The sequence below is a fragment of the Pseudonaja textilis genome, chromosome 5, assembly GCF_049901715.1.
Source record: "Pseudonaja textilis isolate UNSWEBS1 chromosome 5, rPseTex1.2, whole genome shotgun sequence".
NCBI classification, from domain to species: Eukaryota; Metazoa; Chordata; class Lepidosauria; order Squamata; family Elapidae; genus Pseudonaja; species Pseudonaja textilis.
The window spans coordinates 19,342,859-19,356,176 of record NC_141994.1 but is presented as its reverse complement, the minus strand read 5'-3'; positions in this window follow the sequence as shown (position 1 = coordinate 19,356,176).

Here is a 13,318-nt window from a genome sequence, read left to right as displayed (position 1 = left end):
AATGCAATGATGTCATCCAGGGCCCGATGAGAGAGAGACCAAGACAGAGACAGAGATACATACATACATACATACCTACATGCATGCATACATACATACATACATACATACATACACATATATACACCATACACACAGAGAGATGATAGATGAGAGAGAAAAAGAGGTAGGTGAGAGAGAGAGATGATAGATGATTGAGAGAGAGAGAGGCAGAGAGAGAAATAGATCATAGATGATAGATAGACAGAGAAAGAGAGAAACAGAGAGAAAGAACATTTGATCGATTAACACAATGTGTATCAGACACATATTTGAACACAGCTTGAGGTCCCCAACCTGGCATCATTATAAGCAGCTATTGTAGTCCAACAATTACTACCTTTGCAAGCAGCAAAATCTTCTCGATCCTGAAATTACCATATTACCATAATTCTCGGGGGAGGATAAGCTGCTCTTAATAAGCTTCCAAGCCAGGTTATACAATTCATTTTTCACTTCTTCTCTATGGCTTTCCACCCACCCTACTCCTGCCCCAAACCCCAACTTAGCCGGCTTAACAATTGCACTTTCTACATTTTTCAGAGGCCTGAAAGCTCTTGAATGCTATCATTGTCCCAGTAAAGCACATTATAACCAGTACCAGCCGCAGCTCATCTTCTGCAAGCCGCTTTGGTTCCCTGAAACGACAAGGAACAGAGGCCTTTGTAAATTGTATGTGACAGCACTTCCAAGAACTGTAATCAAGCATCTTTCTCTCTTCCTTTATACCTTCCTTGCTAAGTAAGCTACTTTGTGGTATGAAGCGACTTCGGGGAGAGAGAGACAGCTCACAGGGGCACGTGTGTCTCCTGATGACTCAGCATGAGCTGCAAATGTCCAGATCTGATCTTTTGGAGAAGAATAGAATAGAGAATAACAGAGTTGGAAGGGACCTTGGAGGTCTTCTAGTCCAACCCCCTGCTTAGGCAGGAAGCCCTATACCAGGGTCGCCAACCTTTTGGGTCTCAGGGACCACCAAACTCATAAATTTTAAATCCAGCGGACCATAATATGAATTTTGATGGATGGTGGCTTGCTGACATTGGTGGGAAAGTCGGTCCCATATTCCAGAGCTGCAGGAGTCACAGGACTGGACCTTTGGTCATCCCGGAGCAGCTGCTCCTCCACCCGGGTGCGCTGGCCTGCCGTGGACTGGAGCAGCTGCTCCGGGATGACCAACGGGCCAGTCCTGTGACTCCTGCAGCTCTGGAATATGGCACTGACTTTCCCACCAACTTCAGCAAGCCACCCCAGGCCTTGTGTCCCCACACAACCTGGATTAATTGCACTGGGGGGGGGTGCTTTGGGGGGGGACATTTCTCTGCGGACCACCAAAATTTTCTCGTGGACCACCAGTGGTTCCTGGCCCACTGGTTGGTGACCACTGCCTTATACCACTTCAGACAAATGGTTATCCCATCGCTTCTTAAAAACTTCCAGTGCTGGAGCATTCATAACTTCTGAAGGCAAGCCATTCCACTGATTAATTGTTCCAACTGTTTGGAAGTTTCTCCTTAGTTCTAAGTTGCTTCTCTCCTTGATTAGTTTCCATCCATTGCTTCTTGTCCTGCCTTCAGGTAATAGCTTGACCCCTTCCTTTCTGAGGCAGCCCCTCAAATATTGGAAGACTGCTATCATGTCTCCCCTGGTCCTTCTCTTCCCTAGACTAGCCAAGCCCAGTTCCTGCAACCGTTCTTCATATGTTTTAGTCTCCGGTCCCCTAATCATCCTGGTTGCTCTTCTCTGTACTTTTTCTAGAGTCTCAACGTCTTTTTTACACCATGGCAACAAAAACTGGACGCAGGATTCCAATACTTGGTGATAGAAACATTGTTCCAGAGACACCTGCTTTATCAGCTGGGAAACAGCTACAGATAGTCCTTAACCTATGACCACAATTGAGGTCAAGGATTTTGTGGCTATGCGAGACAATTAAGTGAATTTTGCCCCAAGTTACGGCCTTTCTTGCCAATGTTGCTAAGGGAATCACTGCAGTTTGTAAGTTAGTAACCTGGTCGTTAAGTGAATCTGGCTTCCCCGTTGACTTTGCCGGTCAGAAGGTTGCAAAAGGGAATCACATAACCCCAGGACGCTGCAACTATCATATATACAAACCAGTTGTAAAGCATCCAAATGTAAATCACATGACCACAGGGTTGCTGTGAAGGTCATAAAATGTGAAAAACGGTCATAAGGTACTTTTTTCAGTGCCGTTGTCCTTTGGAATGGTGTAAACGAGTCTAATGGAGCACCAGACTCTTTGGCGGGGAACTTGGGGGAGAACGTCCTTTTGAAAACCTCTTCAGTTTGCACCCAACTTTTAAAATGGAAGCAAAGTTACAGGTAGTTCCGTAAGAACTGTTGTAAGTTGAGAACCACCTGTAACTTTGCTTCCACATTACCTGTTGGGTGCAAACTGAAGAGGTCTTCGAAAGGATGTTCTTCCCGCAAGTTCCCTGCCAAAGAGTCTGGTGCTCCATTAGACTGGTTTACACAGCCAAGTTCGAACTCCCCAAAGCTTGCTGTCAGCTTTGGAAGCCATATTTTACTTGGAACCTTCGAGGCTGCCACATTTAGTGCCTGGGAATTTGGGAGGGGGGGATTTCATAGAGAGGTGGAAGATTAGACTCAACAACATTCTTCTTATAAAGTCAAGGACATGTTGCTCTGCACCTGGAGATGAGTGTCTGGAGAAATGTCTCTAGTTGGGAGGATGATTTGATTGGACCATGTGATGGACTGGTATGTGCAGACAGGGGATGGATCTTTGACTTTCTTTTTTTTTTTCCCCAATAATTTTTATTGTTCTTTTTCAACTTTGACATGTTTTAACAGTACTGTGCCATCATTATTGTATAAAGCAATATCATATAAATAGCTACATTTATATACATTCATATACATTCATCTATATTTATCTATAATTTTCTTATCTCCGTTATCTTTACTTCTATTGTTCAACCGTTTATACAAATTGTCCCAAATTTTGTAATACTCTGACTGTTCTTTATCCTTTAATTTTAACGTCGGTTTATCCATTTCAGCAAAATCTAGAATTTTTTGAATTATTAATTCCCCTGAGGGCGTATTATTTTGTTTCCAGCATTGCGCATATACTATTCTTGTTGCTGTCAATATATGTAGTAAAATATATTTGATCTTTTTTCTATATTTCCCCTTAATTATTCCCAACAAAAACAATTCCAGTTTAAACTCTATTCAATCTTCCACTATTTCTTGTATCCAACTCCATATTTTAGTCCAGTATTTTGGGCTTCCAGGCATGACCACCACATATGATAGAAGGTACCTTGATTCTGTTTATATTTCCAACATGTCAGATTTATGTTAGGGTACATTTTGGCCAGTGGTGGGATTCATTTTTTTTTTTTACTACTGGTTCTGTGGGGCTGGCTTGGTGGGCATGGCAGGGGAAGGATACTGTAAAATCTCCAGTCAGAGGTGGTATTTGCCGGTTCTCTGAACTACTCAAAATTTCCACTACCGGTTCTCCAGAACTGGTCAGAACCTGCTGAATACCACCTCTGATTTTGGCCAATCTCATTGGTGGCAAGGATCTTTGACTTTCTATTGGGAAGGGAAAATCCAGAACTCTCAGATTTGGGTTTTCCCAGATGTGCCAACATGACTTTTTAAATAAATTCTTACAGATGAACTTTGCTTCTGAGTGCTGAATGAAAATGGGGAGCTTCATTGGAACACTGACACTTGCTCCACAATAATTGTGTTCATGCTTTGCGGTGCTACAAAATGCCTGGTGGCTTTAGCAGCAACCAACTTCCCTTGCGAGTCTCTTTGGCATGTCTGCAACGGAAGAAGTCCTTAGATCGTCTGATCATAGCACAGCTGACATCTAGAACAGCCTTTGAATCCATGTCATGCCATGTGCTCAGCACAGGCCAGATACCCTCCTTGTTTGTGTACATTGTGCAGTGTGTGTTGTCTGCCCAGGGAGATTGCTCTGCCAGGGTTCCTTCTGTACCAGTCTAGGGCAGCTGTTCCAAAGCCAGCAATTCTTCCCTCTTTGGCTACCGCTTTTTGATGCTGCCAGGCGAGCTCCGATTTCAGCAAAGAATTTGATGGTCGCCTGGTAAGTGTATAACTCATAATAGAAGCTTTGTTCCCCCCCCTCCACACCCAAAAAACACTTCAAACTTCCTAAATTTCCTTCAAGGGCTGCAGCTTACTGGTTTTCAATTAATTACACTGAAGTTGTTGTTATTATAAATCGTACAAATTCTAGGCAGGTCCTATTCTTTGGGGAGGTTAGGATTCTCTGATGAATATGTGAGTTTGTTTAAGGAGTCCCGAAGACTCTGACTTTTAGCACATTCTGGCATTTAAAACGTGTGGATGAGAAGCAAAACAGGGCTTCTGAACAACCAGCTCCCTGTGTTTTGTTTTTTTTTAATGAGTATCTTAAGAGGTTCACAGAGTTTCAAGGTCACAAAATTACAATCCCATCTACATTTGATTTCTAATCTAAAGGTCCATACCAGTGGTGGGCTTCAAAAATTTTTACTACTGGTTCTGTGGGCGTGGCTTGGTTGGCATGGTGTGGTTTGGTGGGTGTCATGCCCCTGGTGGAGACTGACTCTGAGGGAGAAGAGGAACAGCCAACAGGGAGTGGAAGTGTGGCTCCAGAGGTTGTGGAGGAGGCTGGGGAAGGGCAGAGGCCGGCTGGGCAGTCAGAGGAGGACCCTGGCCCATCCCCTCTCCATCCTAAGGCACGCAGGGAAGAGAGGATAAGGGAGAGACGTGGTCTACTCGGGAGGAGAGGGCCTTGATCCTCTTCATGGGCTGCAGGTGTCACAACTGAATAAGAGGACGGACATGCATACAGACCAGTGCTGGAAACAAACCATGGAAATATCTCTAGTTTATGGTTCCTCTCTGAGTTTGGTGTCCTTCCCAGCATGTGTTCTGTTATCTATGGATGTCCTCCAGCCCTTATCTTGCCTGGTTTGTGTTGTTTTTTACTCTTTATAATTTAAACAGCATTTTCCTCCTTCTGGTAACTGCTCATGTGGGAGTTTTTTGTCTCCAGCCAAGGATATTTGGAGCTTGAAAGTAAAGTGAAGGAATAAAAGGGGCTTCACCTGTTTGTTGTGACTGTGTTTATTTTGTATCGCACCCTGGGTCATCACAGTGGGTGTGGCAGGGGAAAGTTATGCTGCAAAATCCCATTCCCTCCCCACCCCACTAACCTGCTTTCCAGCACCATTCTCCTGTGCAGGGCAACCAAAGAAGACCCAGCCGATCAGCTGGGACTCAATGCAAGCCATGCCCACAGAACCGGTACTAAAAAAAAATTGAATCCCACCACTGCTTACGCAGTCATTTGTCCAGGATTGTCTGAGAATTCCTGTGCTAAGCAGGGGGTTGGACTAGATGACCTCCAAGGTTCTTTTCAACTTTAGGGTTGATTCTTTTGTTGATGCCTGCTTCAGGCCTGCAGAGAGCTTCTGTCCCCTGCAAGGAGAAATTGGACATAGGATGCCCCAGCCCTATGTTCAGTTAAGCCTTCCTTATCCCAGTTTTGCTGTAAGAAAAATTTACCTCACAAAAGTTATAAAGGATAGAAGCACTTTAATCCATTAAAAGTAGCAACAGCAGCAATGAAAAAGTAAAAACTGAAGATCTCAAATTAAACCTGGGCCCATGCTTAAATGAGAGGAAATGCCTCCATTATTACGAACAATGCATGATTCTTTTTCACACAATGTAAAATAAATAAAACGGCTCTTTGAGTTCGGCTCAACTTCCACAAAAGTCAAGACTTCTGGCCACATCATGGAATCCGACGAAGGCTGCTCACCGAGAGACAAACACAACCGGAAATTAAGCAACTCAATGAAACTAGAGGGGGCAGAATTGCAATTTAGGAAAGAAGAGGTTAATTATATTGTTTTGACGCTTGGAGCCTGGCCAGGACACTAGAGGCAAACACCTGTAATGTTGCGAAAGCTGGCATGGGAAAATAAGCAGCTTATGGAAGGAAATTTCTCTTCTGATTACGGCTCCAAGCTTTTCATGGGACTTGTTCTGCTAGATTGGCAACTTCAGGCGGAATATTTTGAATTCTGACATTTGAAACTGATCCACAGGTGTGAAATGGAAGGGTGGAAGGAGGCATGTAAGGTGGGTGGAGCTTAGATCACTCCATCCAGAGATGCCATCTTGACTTTTTTGCACTGCACCCGGAAGATTAAAGTTCTTCCATAATAATGGCAATAGTCTTTACATTTATACATACATACATACATACATACATACATACATACATACATGTTTTCTTAAGTTTTTGCAGGTATTTATATGTATGGTATTCAGCTTTGTTCGGGTATTTTCCCACATCATAGTTGTGCTTTTAAAGTTGTAGCAACATTTCGGCAGAATCTCATCTGCCATCAACAGGCTTCTGTATAGTGTTTGTCTGTGAGTCAGACTTTTTCAGTTGTTTCTGTTTTAAATTTGGTGCTAGCCTACTGCTGCGCCAGAATGGTTTTTTTCTTCATCCTGATTGGTTGGGAGTCTTGGTCTGTGTTTATTGTCTTGGAGTTTGCTGTGTTCTGCTTGATTGTTGTTTCTAATATCTTCTGTCTGTTTTGTAGCTTTTTTTGTCTTGATTTGCTGGCAACATTGTGTTTCCTGTATTGGAGGCTTTTAGTACGGCTTGGCTCCGCGTAAACGGACAGCTATCATTTATAGGAAGCTAAGTTTCATCTGGGTGCCTGGTTGGGGTGTGTTTGAGTTGGAGATATCAGGGGGAGTCTCTTTGTGCCCAGGTGTTTGCCTGGCTTGTGGTGTGGAGATTTTTTTTTTTGTTTGAGAGTGCAGGCGTCCAGATAATTGACAGTCTGGTGGAGTCATCTCTTCTATTCATGCTTTCAGGTCTTTTTTCAATCTCTATGGCTTCTCTGATAATTCTGTAGCTGGGGTTTTCTATAGTGGCTAGGGTTTTGGTGCTGTTGAAGTCAATACTATGACCTGTGGCTTCCATGTGTTGGACTAGTGAGGAAGTGTGTTCCAGCTTTTTTACTGCATTTTTGTGTTCATCCAGGCGGGTATTTATTCTTCAATTGGTCTGTACAATGTATGTGGCAGGGCATGATGCACAGGGAACTTCATATATGCCTTGGTTTTCCAGGTCAATATTATCTTTGGGGTTTCTTAGGATGGCTGCTATTTTTCTGTCTGTTTTGAAGGCAGTCTTGATGTGATGCCTGTGTAGTATCTTATCCAAGACCAATAAACACAGACCAAGACTCCCAACCAATCAGGATGAAGAAAAAACCATTCTGGCACAGCAGTAGGCTAGCACCAAATTTAAAACAGAAACGGCTGTGAAAGTCTGACTCACAGACAAACACTATACAGAAGCCTGTTGATGGCAGATGAGATTCTGCCGAAATGTTGCTACAACTTTAAAAGCACAACTATAATGACGTGGAAAAATACCCGAACAAAGCTGAATACCATACATATAAATACCTGCAAAAACTTAAGATTTATATTTATGTTTATGTTTATATTTATATATATGGCATTCAGCTTAAGAAAACATATATATATATATACACACACATACTTCAATGGGTGCTGAAATCGCTTATTCTCCTTATGGCAAAACCGTCTTGAATTAGAGATCAGCATGTGAGGATTATGCAGATATGTGGATTCCTTGGCAATAAGAAAGCAAGGATTCCCCATTGCTGCCTTCAGGGTGGGAGTTCAAATTCCTAGTCTAGCCTACAGCAGAGCTGGCTGGAGAATACTGGGATTTGAAGTCTACAAGTCTTAAAGTTGCCAAGTTTGGAGACCTCTGCCCTAGTCGCTCATCCCCTCAACAAGGGTGTCCTTGTTGTCATCTAAGGCACAGGCTGAATGGGGCTCCTTAGTGTTTGGGGCCATTTACGGAAGTTTTCTCCCCAAAGGGACCCTCCAAACAACTTCACTGTTCAGATGCCAGTGCTATTTTATTTACATTGGCTGTATCTTGACTTTTTTCTATTTGTTGCAGTGGCGGGATTCAAAAAAATGTTACCATGGGTTCTGTGGGCGTGGCTTGGTAGGCGTGGTGTGGCTCGGTGGGTGTGGCTTGGTGGGTGTAGCAGGAGAAGGATAGTGTAAAATCTCCATTCCCTCCCCACCCCACTAACCTGCTTTCCAGCTCCATTCTCCTGTGCCGGACAACAAAAGGAGACCCAGCTGCATGCTCACTCAATTATCCCAGTCTGGGATTATTTCATCTTATTTGACATTTTTTCCCCCATACACTAATTACCTCATTGGGAGAAAGTTAGCTGAGAAGGCAGCCTTGGGCCACACTTCTTGGTTGTGGGAGTCAAGTCAAGCACCATGCTTCTTCGTAATGCGCCAAAAAAGAAAAACAGTTCAAGAACACTTCATCATGTCCTCCACCAAAGCACTGTGGAACAAAACACTACTGTACATTTAGGAGATTGGGTCAAGGTCAAAGTCACTCTTGTGACGTGATCTGGCCTTCCATGATGGGTATGCAATATGTCTCCAGAGCAGTGGTGGGATTCAAAAAATATTACTACCGGTTCTGTGGGCGTGGCTTGGCGGGCATGGCAGGGGAAGGTTACTGCAAAATCCTCCTTCCCTCCCCACTCCTAGAGGAAGTTCTGTGGGCGTGGCTTGGTAGGCGTGGTGTGGCTCGGTGGGTGTGGCTTGGTGGGTGTAGCAGGAGAAGGATAGTGTAAAATCTCCATTCCCTCCCCACCCCACTAACCTGCTTTCCAGCTCCGTTCTCCTGTGCAGGGCAACCAAAGAAGAGCCAGCCAATCAGCTGGGACTCAATGGGAGGCAGGGAATAGATGGGGGCAGGGCCAGTCAGAGGTGGTATTTGCCGGTTCTCTGAACTGCTCAACATTTCCACTACTGGTTCTCCAAAACTGGTCAGAACCTGCCGAATACCACCTCTGTGTTGCTGGGGGAAAATAAACAAAGTAAAATAGAAGGAAACATCTAGGCAGCTTTGAAGAATACCAAAGGCTAAGCAGAGTTGAACCTGGGCAATTCTGTGAGGAAAGCTTAAGCTTACGAGGTTTGACTGAAAACGGGCCTGTTTTGGCACTTCCGGTATTTCCAGAAGGCCCGTTTTTCGGCCTCCCGAGACTGCAGAGGCTTTCCTTGAGCCTCCGGGAGGGCAAAAACGGCCTCAAATGGGCTGAAAATCAGCTGGGAGTCGTGCACATGCACAGTGCAGGTAAGTTTGACTGGGGCTCGCATGCCCGTACAAATGGCTCTGCGTGCCACCTGTGGCATGAGTGCCATAGTTTCGCCATCACGGCCCTACACCATTTCTGACAAACGGCGGTCCAATATTTTCTTCAAAGTCTCAAGTGATGACGCTCCCACAACTTCCGAGGGCAAACTCTCCATGTTTCCAGTGTCTTTCTTCCCATTTGGAACTGAACCAGATGGGCATTTCTTCCAACAGTGGAAAGGAAGCTCCCAGTTTTTACATGGAGGAGAAAATTTCGCCGTTGACTCCCTTCTCACTGACCATCTCCTCCTCCTCCTCCTCCTCCTCCTCCTCCTCCTGCTTGTCTCTGGGCACCCTCCTTGGAGGGAAAGCCAGCAGTGAAAGGGTTCTCTCTGCCCCCTGGTTGAATACAGGTCCATTGATCAGGAGAAAGACCATGTCAATGTTTTTCGAGCTCCCTCCCCTGCCCCCAGCCACCTCCTGCCAGCTCGCCTGAACACCCGTGAAGATAATGAATCACTGTTCGGGCTCTATAAATGACAGAAATATTCCCATCCTGGTGGCTTCGACCCTGGTTTGTGGGCACCCAGAGCAAGCAAGCTGCTTTTCTTTGCGGCTCTATTTAGGCCCGGGAAACATTGATGTGGGAATCCCACAGACAGGCCTGCCGTTTGTGTAGTACAGCTCCAGCACGTAGCAACTGCCATGTTCCAAGGCTGAGGAGACTCCAAGAATGGAAAGAGGAGTATTGCTAAGCATCTCAAGGATCCCCCAAACCCCCCAAAATGATGTACAGCTTAACAAGAAACACCCTGGTCAGCTTCAAGCAAACATTGAAATGAAGCTTGCTTTCAATGCAGGTAGTCACATTAACACAATCGAGAGAGTCCACAGATATTTTATGGGAAGAGTCCTCCACTACTCCACATCATAACAGAATACCTTATACCACCTTGAAATTTTAGGCTTAGACAACTTAGAACTATGCCTCCTTCTGTCCAACCTAAATATAGTACATAAAATTATCTATTGCAATGTCCTACCTGTCAATGACTACTTCTAATTCAACCATAATACAAGAGCACACAATAGATACAAACTCAAGGTAAAGCGTACTGATCTTGATTGCAGGAAATACAGCTTCAGCAAGAGTGGTCAATGCCTGGGATGTACTATCTGACTCTGTGGCTTCTTCCCCAAACCCCCAAGAATTTTAACCTTAAGACTGTCTACCGTTGACCTCACCCCATTCCGAAGAGGTCTGTAAGGGGGCGTGCATAAGCGCACCAACATGCCTACCGTCCCTGTCCTGATGCTTCCTTTTAATATTGTACCTTTCATGTATTCATAATCATGTTTATACTTATATCTGTTATCTAAATACATGCTTGAGAAAATAAATCAAATAAATAAATAAATAAATAGTCCTCGACTTAACCACCGTTCATTTAGTGATGGTTCGAAGTTAAAATAGCATTGGGAAAAGTGACTCTTTCACACTTACAACCGTTGCAGCTACCCCGTGGCCACGTGATCAAAAATCAGATGCTTGGAAACTGGCTCCTATTTATGATGGTCGCAGTGTCCCGGGGTCCTGGGAGAGTCCCCTTTTGACAAGCCAAGTCCACAGGGAAGGCCAAATTCACTTAACAACCGTGTTACTAACTTAACCCCTGCAAGTGATTCCCTTAACAACATCAGCAAGAAAAATCAGGACATAGGACAAAGACTCACTTCACTGTCTTCCTTGGCAATGGACACGTTGGCTTTAATTGCGGCTATAAGTTGGACTATCTGTGATATTCTCCGGGGTGGGATTCTACCGGTTTGGGCTGGTTCTATAGAACCAGTTGTTATGATTTTGCACAGTTCAGAGAACTGGCAAATCATGACCCCGGCTGGTCCCGTCCCTCTCCACACACACCCCTCCCAGTCAGTCCTTATTGTGCATGCACAACATTGCATGCATGCCCAACATCGCTCACTGCATTCTCCCCCACCCAGTCACTCCTTAGGGTATTTCTTTTTTTCCCCGTCCCGACAATCAGCTGTTCCTATAATCAGCTATGCTGGGATTCCCCTCACTTACTTAACTGCTTTGCCCAGGAAGCTTCCCTGAGGCCCAGGAGGCTTCCCGGAGGCCCAAAACGGAACGCAGGGGGGAGCTGTGTCCCCCTATGCTCCATTTTTTTCCTTCTTGAGCCCCAGGGAAGCCTTCTGGTAGCAAAAGCACCCCTCCCCAAGAGGCTTCCCTGAGGCCCAGAAGGCCCAAAAAAAACAAGGGGGGGGCTGAAAAAAGCCACACCCACCCAGTCACATGGCCATGCTCACAGAACCAGTTGTTACAAAATTTGAATCCCACCCCTGGATACTCTTGATATTTTTCCCGATAAATACATCAATTTTACATTTCAATAGAGATATCTATAGGTGAGGAGAGGTTTCAGAAAACTCAAGATGGCAGCCATATTTGTGTAATCAAAACCTTGTCTTGTCATGGTTGCCATCTTGGGTTTTTTTTTAACCCCTCCTGCAAAGATAAAGATGGGTTTTTTCCCTGTTTGGACAGGAATTCAAGAAGAAGGAAGAAAAGAGTGCATATTAAGAAGGTGAAGGGGATGAAAGTAGAGCACAAAGCAATATAAAGCTTAGTCAAGCAAAATAAAGCTAGCTGCCTGTTTGTCCAACACCATAATAAAGATTTATATGATTTGCTTGATTGCCTGGTGCACTTTGATGGAAATCTTCCAGATAACTAAAGTATTATTATTTCCTGGTTTGCTGTATATAGCTTTCCAGTAGTGGCACCCAGTTAGTCAAGAGGAGGTAGTGTAGAAAGTCAGCACCTGCCCACACTCCTAGAGAAGAAAATATTTTGGGGAATATTAAAAAGGCAGGATAGAATATTTCCCCACAGGAGAAATTGGGAAAAACATTTTAAGGGAAGTAGAAACCAGCTCCAGTCTCCCTGCCCCAAGCAGAAACTGAGGAGGCCAGCTTTTAGAAATGCAGATTTTGTAATCCGTTCAGAAAGACTGAGTCAGACAAAAACTTCAGATAAGCAACAAGCTAAAGGTTGACAAGATTAGCTCAGACAAACACCTAGGATTTGCATTTCCCCTTTTGCCTATAGAGCCAGCCATGACCCCTACATGAACCCATAGGGATCCAGAATGTATAAAACCCACCCTCTCCCAACTCCATTTTGTCAGCTGTCCCAGAACTGTACACTGTGTGTTCACCAATAAAGAGAACCTTTCTTTCCAATCAGTCTCCATTTTATTCCTGCCTTAGAAATGGACCTGGATTTTTCTTCCAATAGCCAAGATGTACACCTACAGAAATGGGCAGGGATTCAGTCATACTGCGACATCTGCCATCTTGCCTTTCTTAAACCAGATACATGCAGAAATCCATAGATAAATGATCTGCTTTCCACCTTTTTTTACCTGAGTAAGGATGCTCACAGGAGGCTAAGATAGCAGCAGGCACCACCCATGCAATCAAAGCCACACCCCCTTTTTGGCAACTGTCATAAGGTATGGGTTCGAGTGGCTGCCATTTTGACTTTTTTGACCTCACCTTGCTGCAGACCCTCCCTGTTTCGGGCTATGCTTTTTGTTCTGTGAAAATAAGCATCAGTTCCGCCAATTTGCTTCTCCCTTTGGATTGCCTGCCATAAATTACTTTTAAGTGGACCTTCCTCACAGTTTTTGGCTCTGTCTGTTCACACACACACACACACACACACACACACACACAATCCCTATTGGATAGTCCCCCTGCAGCCAAAGCCATTAAGGTAGCACATCTGCCCGCAAAATAAAACACAGCAAAATCAAATTAAACCTAATGAGGAGCACATTGCGAAGGGCAGCCAAAGAACCCAACTGAACATAGTAAATGCCAAAATACTGAAAGGGATGCAGAAGTGAAAGGATTGGAGGACATAAATAAAAAGCATTGTGAGTCACTTTGTGGTACAGCTGGTGTTGATGGGCCCAAAGCGAAGTGGCTGGCATG